This window comes from Rattus norvegicus, chromosome 8, assembly GCF_021556685.1.
Source record: "Rattus norvegicus strain SHRSP/BbbUtx chromosome 8, alternate assembly SHRSP_T2T, whole genome shotgun sequence".
Taxonomy (NCBI): domain Eukaryota; kingdom Metazoa; phylum Chordata; class Mammalia; order Rodentia; family Muridae; genus Rattus; species Rattus norvegicus.
In genome coordinates this window covers 97,853,447-97,873,217 of record NC_141541.1, presented here as the reverse complement: position 1 = coordinate 97,873,217, position 19,771 = coordinate 97,853,447, and the positions used below count along the sequence as shown (strand labels likewise).

Here is a 19,771-nt window from a genome sequence, read left to right as displayed (position 1 = left end):
AAAACACAATTCCATTTGGTAGAAAAAGCAGCAAACTTTTGGGGTGCCAAGTGCTGCTTTATTCCTTGTTTCCACCTCCAGGCTCTTCTCTGCTCCAGCTATCCTGACCATGAAAAGAATTAGAGCAACACCATTTCCAACACTACAAGGTCCATCAAGAGGGGTGTTATGATTGATTAGCAATGTCTGCCTTGGGAACAGATGCATGTCTAGGATGGTAAGCAGAACATGTATGTTCTCACTTGTGTTGACTTATCATGTCTCTTTGTCATTCTTATACCTACTTTCTCATAGGAACTGCCCCTCAATTGTAAATTAGAAGTCCCAACTCCCTACCACTTTTTCTACTAGTTGACAGTATCTGCTCCTTTTAATGTATTATCTTTTTAATGAATTTAATGTAATTGCTTTAAAGCTGCTTTGTAACGCACTGCTATTACAGGCTGCTGGGTTATTTTGACCTTCTAAATTCTGTTTTCTGTATTTTATGGCCTTTATTATTTTAGGATCTGTTAAGTAAGGATCTCTAGGATTGTTTGATAAGATATTGTGGCTCTCCTTAACCTTAAGTCTATAGATTCTTTCCTTATAGCTGATCATCATCAAGAACTCAATGGGAGAAGCAGGGTCACTAGATGTATGTACATGAGGTATGAGTGGAGAAACAAGAGAGAAGGTAGCAGCTTGGAAAGGAGGGAGACATTCCATAGATGAGAGATGGATAAATATATTTTATATAGATTATAGATAGGTTGAGTCATTCACTACAGGGAATCAGTTTATGCAACTGGGGAGATTAAATTATCTTAGATGAATAAGTAAATAAATAAATTGGAGTAGTTTACACAATAGACATTTACTCCTCAGAACCCTAGTGGGTAGAGGTGCTGACCTCTTCCTGACTTGTTTTTTGTGTTGACTTTTCTCTCTGCATGTTTATGTACAGAGAGAGGAAGGAGGAGTTATAGAGGAAAGAGGAGGAGGAGGGTGAGGAAGGGAGGAGAGGATAAAAGAAAAGTTGTGCTTAGGAACTCTGGGATATGTCTCTTAAACTACATATATGTACTAGACTATGGCCCACCTTTATGAATTTATTAACCCTTAATAACTGCTTTAAAGATACTGTCCCCGAATGCATGCAATTTGGTTCAGGGCTTCAATATATAACGTTTTGCAAAGCAAACATTCAGCCCATTACTGATACAACCAGGATGAGTCTCTCAACACCTAACACTCCTGTTGGAAGCCCACAGGGTAGGCAATCACAAAGTAAAGACCATGAACAGGATGGAACCCAAAGGTGTAGAATGTGGCCCATGAACACAGACACAAATTCTTCTGACTTTATGATCAGTAAAAAATAAAAATACTAATTAATTAAAAACAAAACTGAACTAAACAATAATAGCAGCAACAGCAGCAGAATACCAGAATAAACCTTGGCCAAGAAGGAGGATCTGAGACTCTTCCAAGGCTGTGATCTGCCTGATTCACTCTTCCTAAGACCATGTTCTCTCTTCTGAACTACTTCACTTCTCTTTATTCATCTGTTTTTCTTCCCAGGCTGTTGCTCTCATACTCTTCAACCAATACATATCTTTGTCCTTTTGTCTTTTCACACTTACATCTGTTTTTTTCCCCAGCTCTGTGGGTCCATAGTCTGAAAGAATTAAATTAGTCACTTGTAAGGGGAGCAGAAGGCTTTGGTCCAGAGGAAGTTGTTTTAATTTAACTAGCTTTACATTGGCATTTACCTTGGTGCTTCTAAATAGCATAGTTATTTACTCTTAGCTTTTTAATTCCACACTAGTCTGTGAACATTCCACCACAGACAACAAGAATGAACTCTCTCCCATTCTTATGCTTACTGTAGCCATCCCTGTGAGTCTTCCTAGATCTTTACAACACTGTGGCAGTTTAGTTTAGTTCAATACTCAGTGTTTATATACAACAATGTAAGTGCTGCTCAGACTCAGTCTTTCCTGAAAAATATTTTATCTTGCTTGAAGTTCATATTTAACTTTTCTCCCTAACCCTTTTCCTGGACGTTCCTTACCATAGCAATTCAAAAATGGAGGATCTAGTACATTTAGATCCTCCACACCCCTCACCTTCTCTTCTTGAAATAACTACTAGTTGTCTCCTGGACTCTGGGTTTGTTCTTAAAACCACTCTTCACCATCTTTAAGGGATTTCTTTATTTTTTTCCAGTGCATTTCCTGAATGCCACCTCTCCTGACTCCTTGCCATCCCAACATCCCCCTTTTCAATTAGTGGCTACAGTGTCTTCTTTGTAAATGCTAAAGAACAGCAGGCTTCCTTCTACTGCTGTAGATCTGTTTCCCTTAGCTTTCTAATGTTCTTTTTCTTGTTAGTTTTATGAAGGCCTATTTCATGCTAGAATGTTTATCATGGTATCTGGTATTCTCTGGTTCCCTACTCCATTTTGAAGTAGGACAATGAGAACCTGACAAAAGTGGTGAGTGCTTTCCTGGAGTGAGCTTTACCTTAAAATAATCGGGTTATGGATTCTACAGGATGACCTCACTGCCTAGCCTCTTGGTGCCTTTATGCTTAGTCTGTCAGATCATGTGGGAAGGGTCTTTCCGCATTTGACTGAATGGTGAAGGCCACACTGCCAGGTCTTAGGAACTGACAATTTCTGTTTTGTTGACTCCTCTATTGCCTAGCATGTTCTTTATGTCAACTCACTTACACTATGGTCCAAACACCTTCTTTTACTCTCTCTAGAAAATGGACCTCCAGTATTCTGCTGATTCACCCATTTAAATATAATTTTCGGCCCCTAAGATTTTGCTGCCAAAGTAATTTCTCTTATAGTTGTATATCGATGCTTTTGAAAAAGTCTCTGTGATTCGTTTTTCATAAGGGAGTGACAGTGATACTATGTACATGCTGTGAGACACAGGAAGACTCTATTCATCCTCTAGGAAGTATCAACCCCTTTAAAGATTGGAAATAAAGGAAAAAGCAGTCTAAAGAGCGTGCAGCCAATGCTTGTCCACTAGCAGGAGGCCAGGCCTGCTTTCCCTTTCCCTCTCTCCACACAGGGATGTCTGAATGAGTGAAGCAAAGAACTTGACTCATGTGGCACCACAAGTTCCCAGTCTGTAGATCTGCCAGAGATGAAGCTAAGCATGCTACATGTTATATCGCCTTCAATTAATCACTCTTCAATTCATCTTCATGCTGCTTCATAAAAACCAACATGCGGAGGGAGCTTGACTAGCAGGGTATCTGATAGTAACATATGCCCATTCCAGCTGCTACTGAATCCTGAGCTTTGCTTGTTCAAGCACCCATTGTGCCTCTTACCCTTGAGGCCCCCAAAACAAAATCTTATGTTGCTATCTTCGGTAGTACCTCACTACTGTCTGCATTAGTTTCAAACTCAAGCTCACTAATTGATTTCATTTCTCTTCGCTAACTTTCCTACCTTCCCTTCCTCCAACAAAACAGATTCACATCTGATCAAAACTATTTACAAAAAACAAAACAAAACAAAACATTCATTAATCACTTACTGAACCAAGGACCTTTGGCTCTATTAGCAGCCTGTCACTTGTCTACCTTGTCTTTGGCTCTTGGGAAAGTCAGGTCAATTTTCTGTTTCCCACTATTATATATAATAAAGTTAGTTAAAACAAGAGAGGTTGTAGAATTATGGAAATAAATAAACCACAGGGGTAATAGAAAAAACTCTAGTTACAGTATCACAGTATCCCCAAGAGTAGCACTCACTTCCTACTGCAGTATGATACAAAAGCCACTACTGCTATACAAAATCAAGATTAGATGCACTGATACCTAGTGTATATTCTTATGTTATATATATGCTTAGGTAAACTTGTGCTATATGGTTTCAAGAATGAGCTACATAAAACAGTTATTCTTTGTTTTTATGAATAAATGAGTTAGTTGAGTACATAGGAAACAAACAGAAAGAATAAGTAACAAGTAGCAGATAGAGACAATCAATAAGTACCAGATAGCAGATAGACAGCAAAACTTCACCAAGTCAAGAGTTTACAACATCCATGAAATTATTGGAGTAGCCGATTGAGATAACAAACAGAAGTAACATCATCGTTGGGTGGTGGCATGCACATCTTTAATCCTGGCACACAGGAGGCAGAGGCAGCTGAATTTCTGAGTTTGAGACAAGCCTGGTCTGTAGAGTGAGTTTTAAAACAGCAAGGGCTATACTTGGAAACCCTGTCTCGAACAAAACAAGACAAAACAAAACAAAACAACAATACCAACAAAAAATAACATTATCATATTTGGGGCATACAAACATCCAGTTGAAATCAACTGGGGAAGAGTCATCCAAGTTGCCAATTGAGCTTTTCCTCCATGTTGAGTTTCCTATGGATGGATTTCCAGCTTCCTGTTTCTACTGTGTGTAGTTTTACACCATGGGATAAACAATAGTAACATCTGTTGGTGTCTTAGTTAGGGTTTTACTGCTGTGAACAGACACTATGACCAAGGCAACTCTTATGAGAACAACATTTAGTTGGGGCTGGCTTATAGGTTCAGTGGTTCAGTCCATTATCATCAAGGCAAGAACATGGTGGCATCCAGGCAGGTGTGGTGAAGGAGAAACTGAGAGTTCTACATCTTCATCTGAAGGCAGCTAACAGAATACTGGCTTCTAGGCAGCTAGGATGAGGATCTTAAAGCCCCCACCCATGGTGCCACAATCACTCCAACGGGGCCACACCTACTCTAACAGAGGCCATATCTTCTAACAGTGTCACTCCCTGGGCTGAGCATATATAAATCATCACAGTGTACCTTCTTGCTAATCTCAAGGACACCGTATCTTAAATCTTGGGTTGTTTGCTGTTCTCTTCCCTCCATGTAAAGGTGTTTTGAAGAACATTTAAAATAAACAAGCTGGAGTATGGAGCAGCATGCTGTTCCTTGCTCTTAGAATATGGTCTTAAATTATTTTTATTAATTCCTTGAAAGTTTAATACATCATATTTTGATCATACTCGCATAAATCCTATCAGACAGGGCTACTCTACCTTGCTTACCCAACTTTGTGTTCTTTTTTTTGAACCCATCAAGTTCAACTTGTACTACCCATAAACTCCTAGTGTAAGCCACCCATGTGGTTGTGACAGCATGAACAAGACCTGTGCAGGCTTGATCCTAGAGTCCACTTTCAACAAATTTAAATATCTCAGGTAATTTACCATTATATGTATATATAATTGTATATGTATATACAAATTTATATATGTAAATATATAATAGAATATATATGTGTATATATGTACATATATACAACATCTCAAATACAGTACTTGAAGAGCTTAGGTGAATATTTTAATATTCTTTCCTAAACTTTAAATTAATTTTTATTCAATTTTCTGTGCCTTTACTTGTTTTTAGCCAAAAGCAACTGTAATGAATGCATCTATACACATTCTGGCTCTTTGTCCCATCCCTAAGCCTTTCTAAAGAGCTTGGCTTCTCACAGACAGAAGAAACCTACCTGCCCTAGAAAAGAGATCAATTATGGGCTTTCTATGCATACTTGTGTCTCTTTTTTCATTTGTTCCATCAATCCAGTAAAGGTGTCTGATACTTGCCTCCCTTCCTACAGGAAGAGGACCAGAGGCCTTCTGGAGTGGACTATGGTGTATTCCTTCAAGTACACTGCAGAGAGGCATGAAAGAGTGGGCCAAGGCCCCACCCAGCACTGCTTTGGAGGAAGCGAGAAGCTGTTCCAATCCAGCAGCTGATATTTACACCTCTGAATAATGTGTGAAGGCAAGTGTGGAAACAGTAGCAGATGACTCCAGAGAAATCAGGAAATGAGGCCTTTGACAAAGATGCCGGCTATTTATGTGAAACCGGGTAACTGCTAAAAATACATCCACGGTACCAAATGCTCATTTCTGATACAAGAACTGTACAAAGAATAGAGTCATTTCCATCCATTTCCACCTAGGCTGCCGGCCTAGGTATTTATCATCTTCAGTAAACATCGCAATTTCCCAGCCCAGAAATGGCAGGCAAATCTAGTCCCAGCTCCTGAGTGCTGGCTTCACTTTAAATGGATGGGAAGGAGAGAAAGCAAAGAATAATGTTCCCTTCCAGCTTGATGCTTTATGACTCTGGGAGTTCACTCAAGTGACTAATAGCATGGATGGGCAGGTGCAGCTCCAGTTTGCAGGAGTCATGCCTACAATTGATTGTAGATGGGACATGATACACCTTAGGTGAGAAATTTCATGCAACCAAACAATTCAACTGGAGTTTTCATATTTAAATTCATCTACACAGAAAGAGTAACCAATGCTACAAGTTGCAGAAAAATCGTGCCTGATTGAGACAAATGGTCTGCTCTAATTGGGATGGGAGTTTTCAAGACAATTCAGGGAATACCTGAATTAGAAATATTTGTCAAACTTTATATAAACTGTTTCCCTATACACATACGCATGCACGTTTTATAATAAGATGTAACATAAATCAACCACAGAGATTCACAACAAAAACTGACAATAAGTTAGAACAATTACAATAATCAAGATTGAGCCCTCAGTTATAACAATAAAATAAAATATTTACATTAGTCAAACATCACTTCTCTTACCTCTTGGGGGTTATGGTAAGTAAAATAAGGGCTAATCAAATACAATCACTGAAACACAATGATCTATCTGAAGCTGACAGGACTTCTGAGCAGCAAACAGATAGGTCTGGTACACAGCATGAAGCAATAGCCAAAGGAATGGCTTATGTGCGGATAGAACAGCAGTAGGTTTCATCATGAACCAACACTGCTCATTCAAGGCATCCAGGACACAGAAAGGGGTCATGTCCTTCAGTAGTTTAGGTTATATGCAAGAAAAATAGACATCAGGAGTACTGTCAATAAAGCCAGCCATTAACATTTAGAGTGATTTTAGCCATACTTGGCAGCTTTTAACAGGACTTACCTGATGCCCTTGATTCTGTTTCAGCAGTAGCAAAGAAAACAAGCACAGAATTTGTGTGTGTGTCTGTGTGTGTGAGAAAGAGAGGGGGGTGGGAGAGAGAGAGAGAGAGAGAGAGAGAGAGAGAGAGAGAGAGAGAGAGAGAGAGAGGTGGACAGTAAAAGTATGGGGAATTGAAGCTGTACTCAAAGCTGTACTCAGCCCTCAGATAGCCTCACATAGCAACAAAATGCCTTCAGGAACCCCTCTCCACTCCTGCCTTCTATTTCTAGCTCTGTTGCTGGATGCTGAGTTGGGAGCAGGGAAAAGGACCGAGGCCTGGAAGCTCACAGTTCTATACTCGTATCCCCAAAGATCCAAGGCCATAGAGTAGGGACTTCTCATGACCCACCTAACATCAGAAAAATCTTAGGGTAGGACTACAGCTGACCCAGCTAAGGCACATCTTTACCCAGTGGACCATCTGCTCAAGGACATATAACTGTGTCTATTCAATGGAGTCACACACTTGCCACAGGAGGTGGAGTAGTACACATGTGTCTGCTGGAGAGACTTGAGGCTCAGTAGGAAGAAACTGGACAGAGTATTGTTCACATCTGGCCTCAGTGTACAAACGGAATTGGGACTGACAATAAAGTGAAAGCTGTGATAATTGCATGCTTGAAGAAAATGATAAAAGCCAATTGTCATTAGAAGGAATCTGCCTATTTCACGGTAGAGATAAAAAAGAGTTGATGTCTTATATAGACAAACTTATTTTGCTGGGGGCAGTATGGCAGCGGGTGGGGATTCTTACTTAAGGGAATGATTTTGTTTTTATATGATGCGAAATGTTTACTAGGGCACACTGAATATTCTGTGAAAGAAAATAAAGATAAGTTTTAATAGTGTTATTATAGCAAGACAAAAAATATACAAACAACCCCCCAAAAAAAAAACCACCAAAAACAACCTGCACAGAGATACAGTAAAGTGTTATGAGTAAGATACCACTTACTGAAACTTGGTGTGTGGCTTTAAAAAATGACATGCAAATCAAAGCAACTCTGTGTTTAGAGGCTTTTTTTATGATAATATCCACTTTTGGTGAGATCTTGGTGAAACAGGTACATTTTTGCATTGCTAGAAGGACTTGAAATTGAAAAACATTTTGACAACACATGATTAAAGCCATTAAAGTACTTGATTTCTTTTGACCCAGCCATCTTTCTTGAGAAACTTCTCCTTAGGAGTCAAATGAAAAAATAATTGAGATAAAAATGCTAAAAAGATTTAGGGAGCTCTAATTTCTGTGGAAGAAGTGTGAGGGTCACAGCTCAGCTTTGTGTCCTCAACGAGGTTCCTATGGGACACGACAGAGGTTACACCTTAATGTCTTTTAAAATGATAAAATACTTGTCCACACAATGATGAATTCTACTTGTGTGAGATCACCTCTAGGAAAGATGATGTCCTTAGAAAATTCTATGAAAATAATATTGCAGAGTATGAGTCCTTGGCTGAGGGTCCAGTCATAAGTGGCTTTGATAAGTATGTAAGCTTTGTTTTTGCTTCTGAACATGGAGTGGAAAGGAACAAAATAAAGAAAGGAATTATTGATAAGGCTAAATCTACTATTGTGTGTTCCCTTACCATTCGTGCAACACTATGCTTTAAATTACACTGTGAGATCAGACTAAAGAGCCCATCAGAATATTTCCTGCTTACTTCCTCCCTCAGAATCTTGAGAGACCTCAGCAGTGGAATCCTGAACTGCTCCACATCTTTACCTAAGAACATATACACATGAAGGTGTTGTACATCTAGACACATAGACAATGTCACCAAACTATTAATCAGATATAAACATTTTATATATGACTGTGTACATAATTTGCAGGGCTGAGAACAAGATCAACATTTTGTGACTTTTGTCTAAATTTTATTATGACTTTTAGGATGGCGGCAGCTGTACATTAAAATTAATATAAGGCTGTTTGGGGTGCAGGAGGGTGGCCTGTGTTGCTACTCTTCAGATCAGTCCAGGCTGTGAATATTGGAGAATTAAGCTTTTCTTTTTAATTATTTATTATTTATTTCATGTATGTGAGTACACTATTGCTGTCTTCAGATGCACCAGAAGAGGGCATCAGATACCATTATAGATGGTTGTGAGTGAGCCACCATGTGGTTGCTGGGAATTGAACTCAGGACCTCTAGAAGAGCAGTCAGTGCTCTTAACCACTGAGCCATCTCTCCAGCCCCCCAAGAATTAAGCTTTGATATCCGTTCTTTCTTAGCATGGGGCAATCTTGAGCCATAGATGATTCTCCCTCCATGTCCCAATCTGGTCTGTATAGCCTCACCCCTACCCCATCATGTCATTCTTCCCTGCCTTTGACTTGATCTCCAATCTTATAAGTCTGTGTCATTCACTCTATTCCAGTGAGATATGAGAAGTCCAGCTCTTCCAACACAGCTTCCACCTCCAGGGAATGGTGTTAAAATTACTCATCTTCAGATTCAGCCTCACACACCCTTCCCCAGCTTCCCATTAAAATACCCATAAAAAAAGATGAAAAGGAGCAAACGCACAACAGCAGGGACATTGTGGATAATAATCAAGCACATACCAGAGGGACAGATTGTGGCTGCAGCAACCATGGGTTATGGTAAGGAAAGCAGTCATGGCTACACTGGTCTCTTCTATTAAGGCCTGGGGTTTTGTCCAGCTAGCTGTGTCCACCTGCAGTGTGTCCAACTGGGGCTACACTGATCCCATGCATTTGGAAGCCCTCAGATATATGCTCAGTTTCAACCATACCTCCTACAAATGCCATTCTTACTACCTGCTCCATGACCATTCTACTTCTGAGTCTTAAGGAGATGTAAGATAACTTGCCTACCCTATACGTTTTTCATTCTTAGTCATCTACTTCTCCACCGTGGTCTTACCCAAACCCTGCTCTTCCTGCTCTGATTTCCCAGTTTACCTTTGCATCCATTAAAATTATATGCTAAAAATACAAACAACAGAAAACAAAACACAGAGAAAATCTCCTTTGGGCTGAGAAATTCTCAGTTAAGTTATAATGGTCCATACTCCTCTCTAATCTCTAGAACAGAAAGAGTTCAGGCTGAGTTAAATAAAGCCCTCTTCTTCTTGGGACCAGGCCCTTGAATCCTGAAATAAAGTGACTGGCCAGGGTCTAGGCCTAAGCACACATATAGAGAGATTCTGTCTTTACAAGGGGACTGAAAATGATCAGATGTTCACCAAGTGCTTCTCTGCTGCAGTCTTCAGCATGCAGTAAAAAGAAAGAAGAGACATTTGAATACTCCTCGGTGCTTCTCTGTCTTTAGGATTAAAGAATCAAACCAGAGCCTCACTGAGAAGCTGTGTCTTCTTTGCCTTAGAAACATTGACACAGGTTCTTGCCACTGATAAGGTCAGAAGAAAGATGCTGTTTGTCCTGTGAACAGATGCTGGACTGGTGAGCAAGGTCAAGGTCACCATGGTTTCAAAGGTCAGAGATATCAGCTCATCTGATCAGAATGTGGCACCAAGGTTTTTGCTTCCAGCTTTAACTATACAAGGACTGGTGTGCTGGGACCTACCCTGAAGATGACAGAGGAGACCTACCCACCGGCCTCCTTGCTTCCTTCCTTCTTCTGATGAATGCATGCATTCTTACACATGGCCAATGGATACAGAAAAGTTGTTGGTCAGGACTTGTTTTTACATACTACTTTAGAAATGTGTTATTCTCCAATAACAACAAAATTGACTGCAAAGATAATGGATTTTTTTCCCCTGTAGAAGGGAAATTTGGCTGATTCAGGCTTTTCTTTTACAACATTAAATTGCAAAAGGCAATGGATTTCTATAGAGCTGCTGTTTAAGGAAAAAAGACATTTTAAACACACCATTTTAAATAAAAGAAGGCAGTGAGTGATGTCATAGATAAACATATGGGCACACAACTTAGATGTCTTTCTGGTAAAAAGTATCATTTGACAAACAGATCAATCAAATAAGTGAATGGGGAGGTTTTAAAGAAATTAGAGAAGTAAATTTGAAATTATAAATAGAATTACATTTATATTCTTTATGAACACATTAGAAAAATAAAGGGCAAAGACAAGCAATTTCTATTAAAGGTACATCAGAAAATCAACACTAACAGGAGACATTGGGGACTCTTATAACTCTAGGTTCTCCATATTTCCTGGGCATCCCTGTATGCATCATCACAATTGCTTCTCTCTGGGAACTGTACCTCATGCACACGGGAAGACCCTTCTACCCATGACTACATTCTGTGATTCTGCTTCTAGGTATGTCACTCAAGATAACCATTAGATTATTTCTTCTAGGAATCTGGAGACACAATGTCACAATATCTTAGCTTTCTTAGAGGCCTCTAAAACCAAGGGTCCTGAACATTGTCAAGATTTCTAGGTCCACCAAATTCATCTCAAAGCGTGACAACTGTTCAACTTTTCCTTGGACTCCTCAACATTCCCTGTTTGCCTTCATCTGTCAACTAATGTCCTGACATTGTCTGTGGGCCATTTCAGCTGTCCTTGGCTAACTTGAACCTAACTAATGAAGAAGCCGGTTCTAGAAATTGATATTTTCAATTATCAGACTGTCAGAGAAAATGAATGTGGTAAAGAGAAAAAAAAAAGTAAAGACTTACACAGTGTCTCCTCTTGTCTTTGAAGATAGTAATCTTTGTCCTTCCATAGTGACATAGTTAGGAAAATTGTTACCTGTGCTCTATTAGGATTCTACTCAATGTTCACACGGCAGGATTATAGCACCCTTCAATTACCCCTTGTGTCTTTATGGTACAAGATGATAGAGATCTATCCCCAGTTACAGACACCCATTCTAGAACTAATAGAGATCTTAGCGAATACATATCTCTTTTAAGCAAGGCTCACAGAAACTTGAATTGGCTGAAGGCCATTTACTATAGGTCTTGACAAATTCAGCAAATTTGCCATATTTCTTGTTTTTTACCTTTTTCTTCTCCTCCTTTCCCCACAATAGCATTTCTACTCCCCTATTCTTCACACTATCTTCTCCCCTCCATTTCCCTCTTGCCCTCTCCACACTCCCTTTTTACCACAGTATCCTATACTTCCCCCCTCCCACACCAAGTCTCTCTTTTCCCCAAACAACCCGCAGGACCGCAAGTCCACAGCACTTCCCTCATGAGCGACAAGAACTTTCCATCTTCTTTACAAAGCTGACATGGATTGAATATAAAGCTAAATGTAATGTTCTGCTCAGAAAACGGAGGCTAGGGCTACCCTGGGAAAGTGAGCGAGTCCAGGAATCCTGGTGATGTCCCTCTAATCCCTTCATTCTTCTCAGACACCTTTAGAAGAGGTGGAAGGTTGGTTAATCAGCAGGCACAGCGAACTTGGAGAAGAGGTCACATAGCACCACACTGCAATGCAGCATCAGATGTGATGTTAGGCATTTTCTTCCAGGAATTAGGTGACTGTTACTGGGCAGAGCCCTCTTTGAGCAAATTCAAGGATATTCCATCTATTCACAAATACATATGAACATGCATACATGTCAACAGATCATGGGATGGAATATAGTGAGCATGTAGTTATGGCTTCATCCATGTTCTATTATCTTTCTTGGGAAAAAGTTCTCTGGGGGGGGGGGGATGCAGGGTTTCTCTCTCCTCCATCTTTTGTAGTTGCCTAAACTGAACTATGCTGACAGAATTGAACTTGAGCTGCATCTGATTCAGGCTGAGGAAAAGTCCTTTCTGACATATTTCAAATTGGCATTAGGGGATTGGAATATCAAGCCTGGTTGTTCTATGTCTAAGTGATACATTCTTGAAATGTTACTGGTGATGATGTTTTCTTCATGTAAACTGGCAAGCAGAAAGCTGGATAGCACAGTCAGCAAAGGATGGAATTGAGAAGAATTCCCGAGAAAGACCTACTGAGTTTTTAATACCATTTTTTTTTTTGGTCTTTCCATGAAGCACAGCTGTGTGGGTCCAAACTTGCACGATTTCCCAATATTCTTTGGGTAGCACTCTCACCTTTAGGCTTAATCTGGCTCAAGGTATCTATTTCTAGAAACCAAGAGAATCTAAGTACTATTCATGATGATATGTAAGATTTACATTTTAAACTCTATCACTCAGTGACTCATCCATTTTACAAGTTTCCTGCGCATTTTGAAGAAATCTTTTACATAGCACCTATTGCAATGGGCAGTAATAATTTTACAGAAACACCACCCACTAAACAATGAATTCATTAGGAAGGTCTTATTCATCTCTTGCCCCGTAAACCAGAGTAGGATGTGCATTCTAACTGTGCACATGTGATTTGATGTGGGTGGATGGTAGGCTGTAGAGTTTCTGCTTTGAAATTCCTCAGCTGCACCCACACCCAAGAATGATTGTGTGTGTTTATCAGTCCCTTCCAGAGAGGCCAGGAGATTGAATTGATGGTGAGAGAAACTGAGTACAGTTTAGCTAAAATGCTAACACTATTAGCCCACTGCCCTATTAAATCATCCCAGTAACTTGGCACCTGAGAAGAAATTAAGCTGTGGAGTAGACAGGCCAGCATCATCTCTAATAGCATGTCCTGCTTATAGCAGATATGACACTGGGTTTCTACCCTATATGTATAGATGGTGCAGGTCATGGTAGGAGCAAATTTATTCACTAGAGTCAGATGCAGCCCAGCCTTAATTGGATGGCTCTCAGAACAAGAGAACAAACATACCACATACCATAGTATTTAAAGGTTATAAACCCAGATAACAAAGAGTTAAGCCAAGTACACTCCATCCTCTATCTGGACAAGTAGTCCTTCTAATATGTTGGGAAGACTAAGATCAGATACAAAATTTCTGAACTTCTTGGGATTCTGCAGTCAGGGAGAAATGGCCTCACTTGCTACCTTTTCTTCTAGCCCTTAACTCTTCTCCACACTATGTGTGTGGGCACAGGGGTGGTGGTTGTGGAAAGCCGCAATAACATTCGCCATCACAAGATGGCACTGGCTTCCACTGCGCCAGCCCGACTTCCTTTCAGGAAACTAGCTGTGTGCGCACGTGCAAGAGTGTGTTCGCACCAAGTCTTCGCCCACCCCGGGGCGTGCCAGTGAGATCATGGGTAAGCGACCAATCAGGCGTGGATGCGCCGTGCTAGGGTTTTATAAGCAGCACCTTTCTGGGCCCCGGTCTCTCCTCTTCAAGATGTAATAAACGCTTTGCTGCAGAAGGATCCTGGTGTCCGCTCGTGTTCTTGCTGGCGAGACGATAGCGCGGGACATTTGGTGCCGAAACCCGGAACAAATGCCTCACCATCGCCGGCGCCGAGGAGAGCCTGCCGGCGCCAAGGAGAGCCTCCATTCGCGGAGAGGGTCCAGAACTGCAGGTCGAAAGGTAAGCTCTGAGAGACATATTTGGTCTTGATCTCTCTCATCTCTCTCCCCCATTAAAAGATGCGGTGGAAGCTTTTGTTATTGTTTTGGCAGCGCTCATTCTTTCTCTTTTGGTTTTTGATTTTGCGGCTGCCGCTAGGCACAGTCAGAAATCATGCCTAGAAGATGAGAAATGCTGCCCAACAGTAATAGCAGGACAGGGAGCGCTAGGGGAGTTACAGGACAGCATGTCAGAAACAGAGCGGAATGAAAGATTAAAGAACTCAAAGAGAAAAGGTGCACCTAAGAAAAAAGGCCCTTCCAAGGACCTTGGATCCGAGGAAGCGAGAGATAAGGGAAAGGATGCCCTGGGAGAGAAAAAGGGAGGAGATAAAAGGAACACAGTATTTTGGGAGAAAAATTTTGTCTTTGTGCTTGTAAAAGGTGTGATTAGGCTCTGGAACCTTCACAGAGTCATACTGATCAGATTTGATAGAGGTAGACCACCTGAAACATTTATTCAGGAGAATCAAACAAAAAGATATCTCAATTCTTCATTTTTCCTACCCCCTACCCCCAAGGACATCTCAACACCCATACACAGCTTGATGGAGTTAATGTAATTGGGTTGTGAGTGGAAATATTCAGGACTGTGTTTCACTTCCATACCATTTGTGAATGTCAGTCGTGCTGCTCAGATATCCCGTAATATATCTCAGTATCTTACAGGAATTTGGTTTCAACACGTTGATGGACTAGTCCAGGAATTGAGACAATCCATCGTCCATATCAACTCCACTCAAGTGGATGGAAGTGGTGGGAAAGGGGAAATCCTACCTCTCTGCTGACTCCTATTGGAATCTGGGTCCCTTTGGTGGGACACCATCTAGTTTTTCCCTCTATGTGTATTGTCTGTCCTTGGTGCACCACGCTGTCCATGTCTGTCAGTTTATGTCTGTGGTTCTTGCTTCTCGTTGTTTAAATGTTTTATGTTTCATGTTCAAAAGAGGGAATGGTAAAAACTTTATCTGCCAATCGTTCACATCTTGATTTGGTTTTAACTCGTTTCAAAAAAGGAACAAATGAATAAAAAGCAGTTTCAGTCAGTCCTTGGAGCCCTGTATCTGTAGCCAGGAGTCTAGGTCAGCTGGAGAAGCTGCCTGGGGATGAGTGTCTACATGAGCTGATTATTAGACTTAGCAGGTGACAAGGGGCTTCTCTTAAAATCACAGCTAGAAAAGTCATAATGGTGTTTGGTCTAAATATTAAAGATATGTGTAGCCACTTCAATTTTGTTTCTCATTGGTTTTAAATGTATAAATATGCTCTACATGCCTTGGTTATGGACTATTGGCTTTTAAGTTATTGGATATGGTTAAAAAGGTATAATATTGGTAACAGAAAGTTGACATAAAGCTGGTAACTTTGATGAAGTCATTCTAGACATGTGACATGAGCCAACCTAGGGAAACAGGTCTAAATTGAGATAATATTTTTATGGAACTCTTATCCTAGAAACCAGGCTTCTAAAAGAATTTAGGACAATGTCTCTTTGTTGAGGTATTGGAGACCGCACCATCGTGCGTTGATATGTAGGAATTGGCAGTCAAACTTTGTAGCATGAAGGATAGACTCGGTGTCTTGGAGACTAGATTTTGGAGACTAGATTGTTTGTTGGAGGTTGAGTTTTGCTTTCCAAAGTTGTGATTTGCCCTGAAGATATCTGTATTTTAATGCTAATTCCACTGCCCCAAGGACAGCTGCCTAGTCACTACTCAGAACTCAGGTGACCTTGTGGTTGTGCTCTGGTGTTACAAGGAGAACTTAAGGATTTGATTAAGGATTGCCAGTGTTACATTGACTAACTCAAACTTATTTATAATTGAGGAAAAATCAAACAGGTAGAGATTGTTACAGGATTTACAAAGGATTGATGAGGTTTTAGAACTTGTGAGAGCATTATAGCCAATTTGTTTACTCCAACTGCCATTTCAAGACAGATTTAGAGGATTGATTTTATGCAATTTGTTTACATCATAGCAATTGTGAGTTTTCATTTCATGAGCTTGCTTATAATTTTAGAGAGCCCATGAAGTGATATCATTAAAAATTTTACAAAAGAATGGCTAATAGCCTTATATTATGTAATTTTGTTGCTTCTTCAATGTAAGAAGTTAAAACTTTGAATCTTTCAGTGTATATGGAAATTTTTACTACAAATCTTTGCTCTCAAATGAGCTTTAATATTTGGGGAGTAGCTGTTACACTACTCCAGAAAAGAATATTTGAAACTAATTTTAAGCTTCTAAGGATATGTTAATTGCCAAAATACCTCATCTTACCAGAGGACTTAAGCCTTTGTTATCCTCATTGGAGATAAAGCTTCGGTTGTGTTAATACAGAATTGTAGGCTAGAGTCATGGAAGTATTTTAAAAAGAAACCTGGTGAAACATACCTTATTCCAAACAGCAATCAAATTGGTTATTACAAAATACTGATATTTGGCCTATTACATATACAAATTTTTCAGGCAAAATTGATAATTTTACTCTTTGCATGCTTTTGTACTTCCTGTATATTTGTGCATGCAACCCATAGGAAATGCACTTACTGTATCTATAGGTGGTTCATCTAATGAAAAGGCTACATGTATGATTGGATCACTTGTTTATTCTCTCGAGTTTCCCCTGCTTCAACACAGACTATTAAATTGCGTGCTGTAGCCACTGTTTTTAAAATGTTAAAAAATCAAGCTTTCAATTCATATACTGATAGCCAATGTGTGGCTTGTGGTTTCACAATTGATTAAAAAGTTTTCCTTTTTTTTTTTTAGATACTACTGACCCTTAAATTTTACAATTAGTTAATGCCTTATTGGAGACAAGTTTTCTACATAAAATCAGTGAGTGATGATTTCAGTGTGAATGTCTGACAACTCACTGTCCTTTCAGTGCTCTGGCTCAGACAACTAAACAAAACCATAGACCCAGCTCTTTGAAAATGGTAATGGAGTTGATAACACACCCTCACAAAAAGAGGAATACTCCATTTGCTTACTTTCAACGCCCAGCCTCACCCTGCCAACTCAGGGATTTCTAAATAAGGCTAAATCTGGACCTTGTTTACAGGATTCGGCATTTCTAATTAATGCTTAAAACTTGTGAGGTGCTGGAGAGATGGCTTAGTGGTTAAGAGCACTAAGTACTGTTCCTTTGTAGGCCATTTGAGAACTCAAACTAGATTGCCTGGACCCCTTAACGAGGGAGGACAATGATACTAGACAGTTTATATCTTAATAAATAAAAAGGGGGAGTTATATCCCTGTATGCTATGTATGCTATACAATTATTTAATAATACTCCTTTTATTTCCAATTTTAAAATTTGGATGCCAAGGAACTCTGAGTATTTATGGCACCCTACAACTAGGCATACTTCTGCATTTGGCATGATCCTGTCCAGGTATTTTATATGGGGAAGAGGGAATGTTTGTGTTTTTTCTACAGGATGCTACAAGAGTATGCCAGCTGCCAGAGGTGGTTGCTGAGACTTGCTGATCCTGGGAGCATGAAGATTCAGCTCTCGTGGTTCGGGTCCCTGGAGTCATTCCTGTGTCCTTGGAGGAAGACGGAGGATTCCCCCTCATCTTTTGTCATCACAGAGATTTTGACGTTACTGCAATCATTGTGTCCTGTCCCACTGCAGCCTGCACTCCAACCCTCTGTGCACTGCTGCTTTCTGGAGAAGATTGGAGTCCAGCTGTTACCCCTGCCCCCCTCATTCCCCTGGTGACTCTTGCTGCCTTAGTCATTTTGCAGTCTGTGGCTTCACAGGAATGCCATCTGCATGAAGCTGCTGTGGACTGGGGAACTCTGCCCTGGTTGTGCTGATCTCATACATGGTTCCATTGCCTGCTGGTTGTTCCAGAGAAGAATGGCCGATCCTAAACTGTCCTGGGAAAGACCTTGTTACTTTCGCTGCTATTGTAGCAGCCATTACTGCTGCAGCCATTGTGTCTGCAGTGTCTAGAGTTACCCTCCCCCAATCTATTGTTAGGCAAGCACAGTGGGTGAACTTTCTGGAGTAGTTGCTAACAATTGGGAATTCTAAATTTTATTATAGGAGCGGCTTGACTACGGCCCTTGGTGGTAGCAGCTGAGGAGAACCAGATGAGGTGCCCACTACTTATTGGGGGTGGCTCTGTTTGGTGCAGCCCTATGCTGTGGATTAGTGTTTATGCTATGGTTGGTTTGCAAACTCAAATCTCAACAGAAACGTGACAAGGTCATTATCACTCAAGCACTTGTGGCCATTGAACAAGGGGCCTCCCCTGAAATTTGGTTATCTATCCTCAAAAATTAGTTGACATCTGAGTTCTCTGCTCTTGCACCCCATGGATTTGTGGATCCATTGCACTGGGATGAGAGAGACTCAATGATTCTTTGATCAGCCCTTCTACATCGCTGAGGTTTCCTCATTGCATGCGATAGGGTGATCATGATTTCCCCACTAACTCATTTTCTGGCTGGCCTCTTTTGTAGAGTTCGCCCTAGGTCGTTTAGCAGTTACTGTCACACAGCACTGCGGTATCCAGAGACGGGCAACTTTCCTCATGCACAGACCAATCTAAGACATGGGGCCCGGTGGCGATAGGGTTACCCTACGATGGATAAGGCTGTGATATTAGAGGAACGACCTAATACAGGAGCCACAGCAGATGGACGTAACTGCAGAGGCCTAGACCAGCCTCATTCTAGTAAAACAAAAAGGGGGAGATGTGGAAAGCCGCAATAACATTCGCCATCACAAGATGGCGCTGGCTTCTACTGCACCCCACATGGAAAGCCGGGATAGCATTCGCCATTACAAGATGGCGCTGGCTTAGGGTTGGGGATGGGGATTTAGCTCAGTGGTAGAGCGCTTGCCTAGCAAGCACAAGGCCCTGGGTTTGGTACCCAGCTCCGGAAAAAAAAAAAAAAGATGGCTCTGGCTTCCGCTGCGCCAGCCCGACTTCCTTTCAGGAAACTAGCTGTGTGCGCATGTGCAAGAGTGTGTTCGCGCCAAGTCTTTGCCCACCCTGGGGCGTGCCAGTGAGATCATGGGTAAGCGACCAATCAGGCGTGGACGCGCCGTGCTAGGGTTTTATAAGCAGCACCTTTCTGGGCCCCGGTCTCTCCTCTTCAAGATGTAATAAACGCTTTGCTGCAGAAGGATCCTGGTGTCCGCGCGTGTTCTTGCTGGTGAGACAATAGCGCGGGACAGGTGGTGAGAGGCGTAACTGTAGAAATATATCCTAAGTATCTGACCTTTGATCAGACACTGTTCTAATATCTGCCCCCAAGACACAATTGGGTCTAAGAAGACAAACACCTTTAGAGAATGAACACAAA

General features: G+C 40.9%; 1 long non-coding RNA gene across 2 annotated transcripts in view; it reads right to left on the bottom strand.

Annotated features, from left to right (window-relative positions):
- Window positions 1–19,771, bottom strand: part of LOC148004294 (uncharacterized) — an 82,542-nt gene that overhangs the window by 40,687 nt on the left and 22,084 nt on the right. Inside the window, exon 2 of one of the 2 annotated variants that reach the window (XR_015627936.1) lies at window positions 14,185–14,389. The exons of the other annotated variant lie outside the window; for it this stretch is intronic. This is a non-coding gene — a long non-coding RNA (uncharacterized LOC148004294). The remainder of the gene's footprint in view (window positions 1–14,184; window positions 14,390–19,771) is intronic. 2 annotated transcript variants of the gene reach the window in all.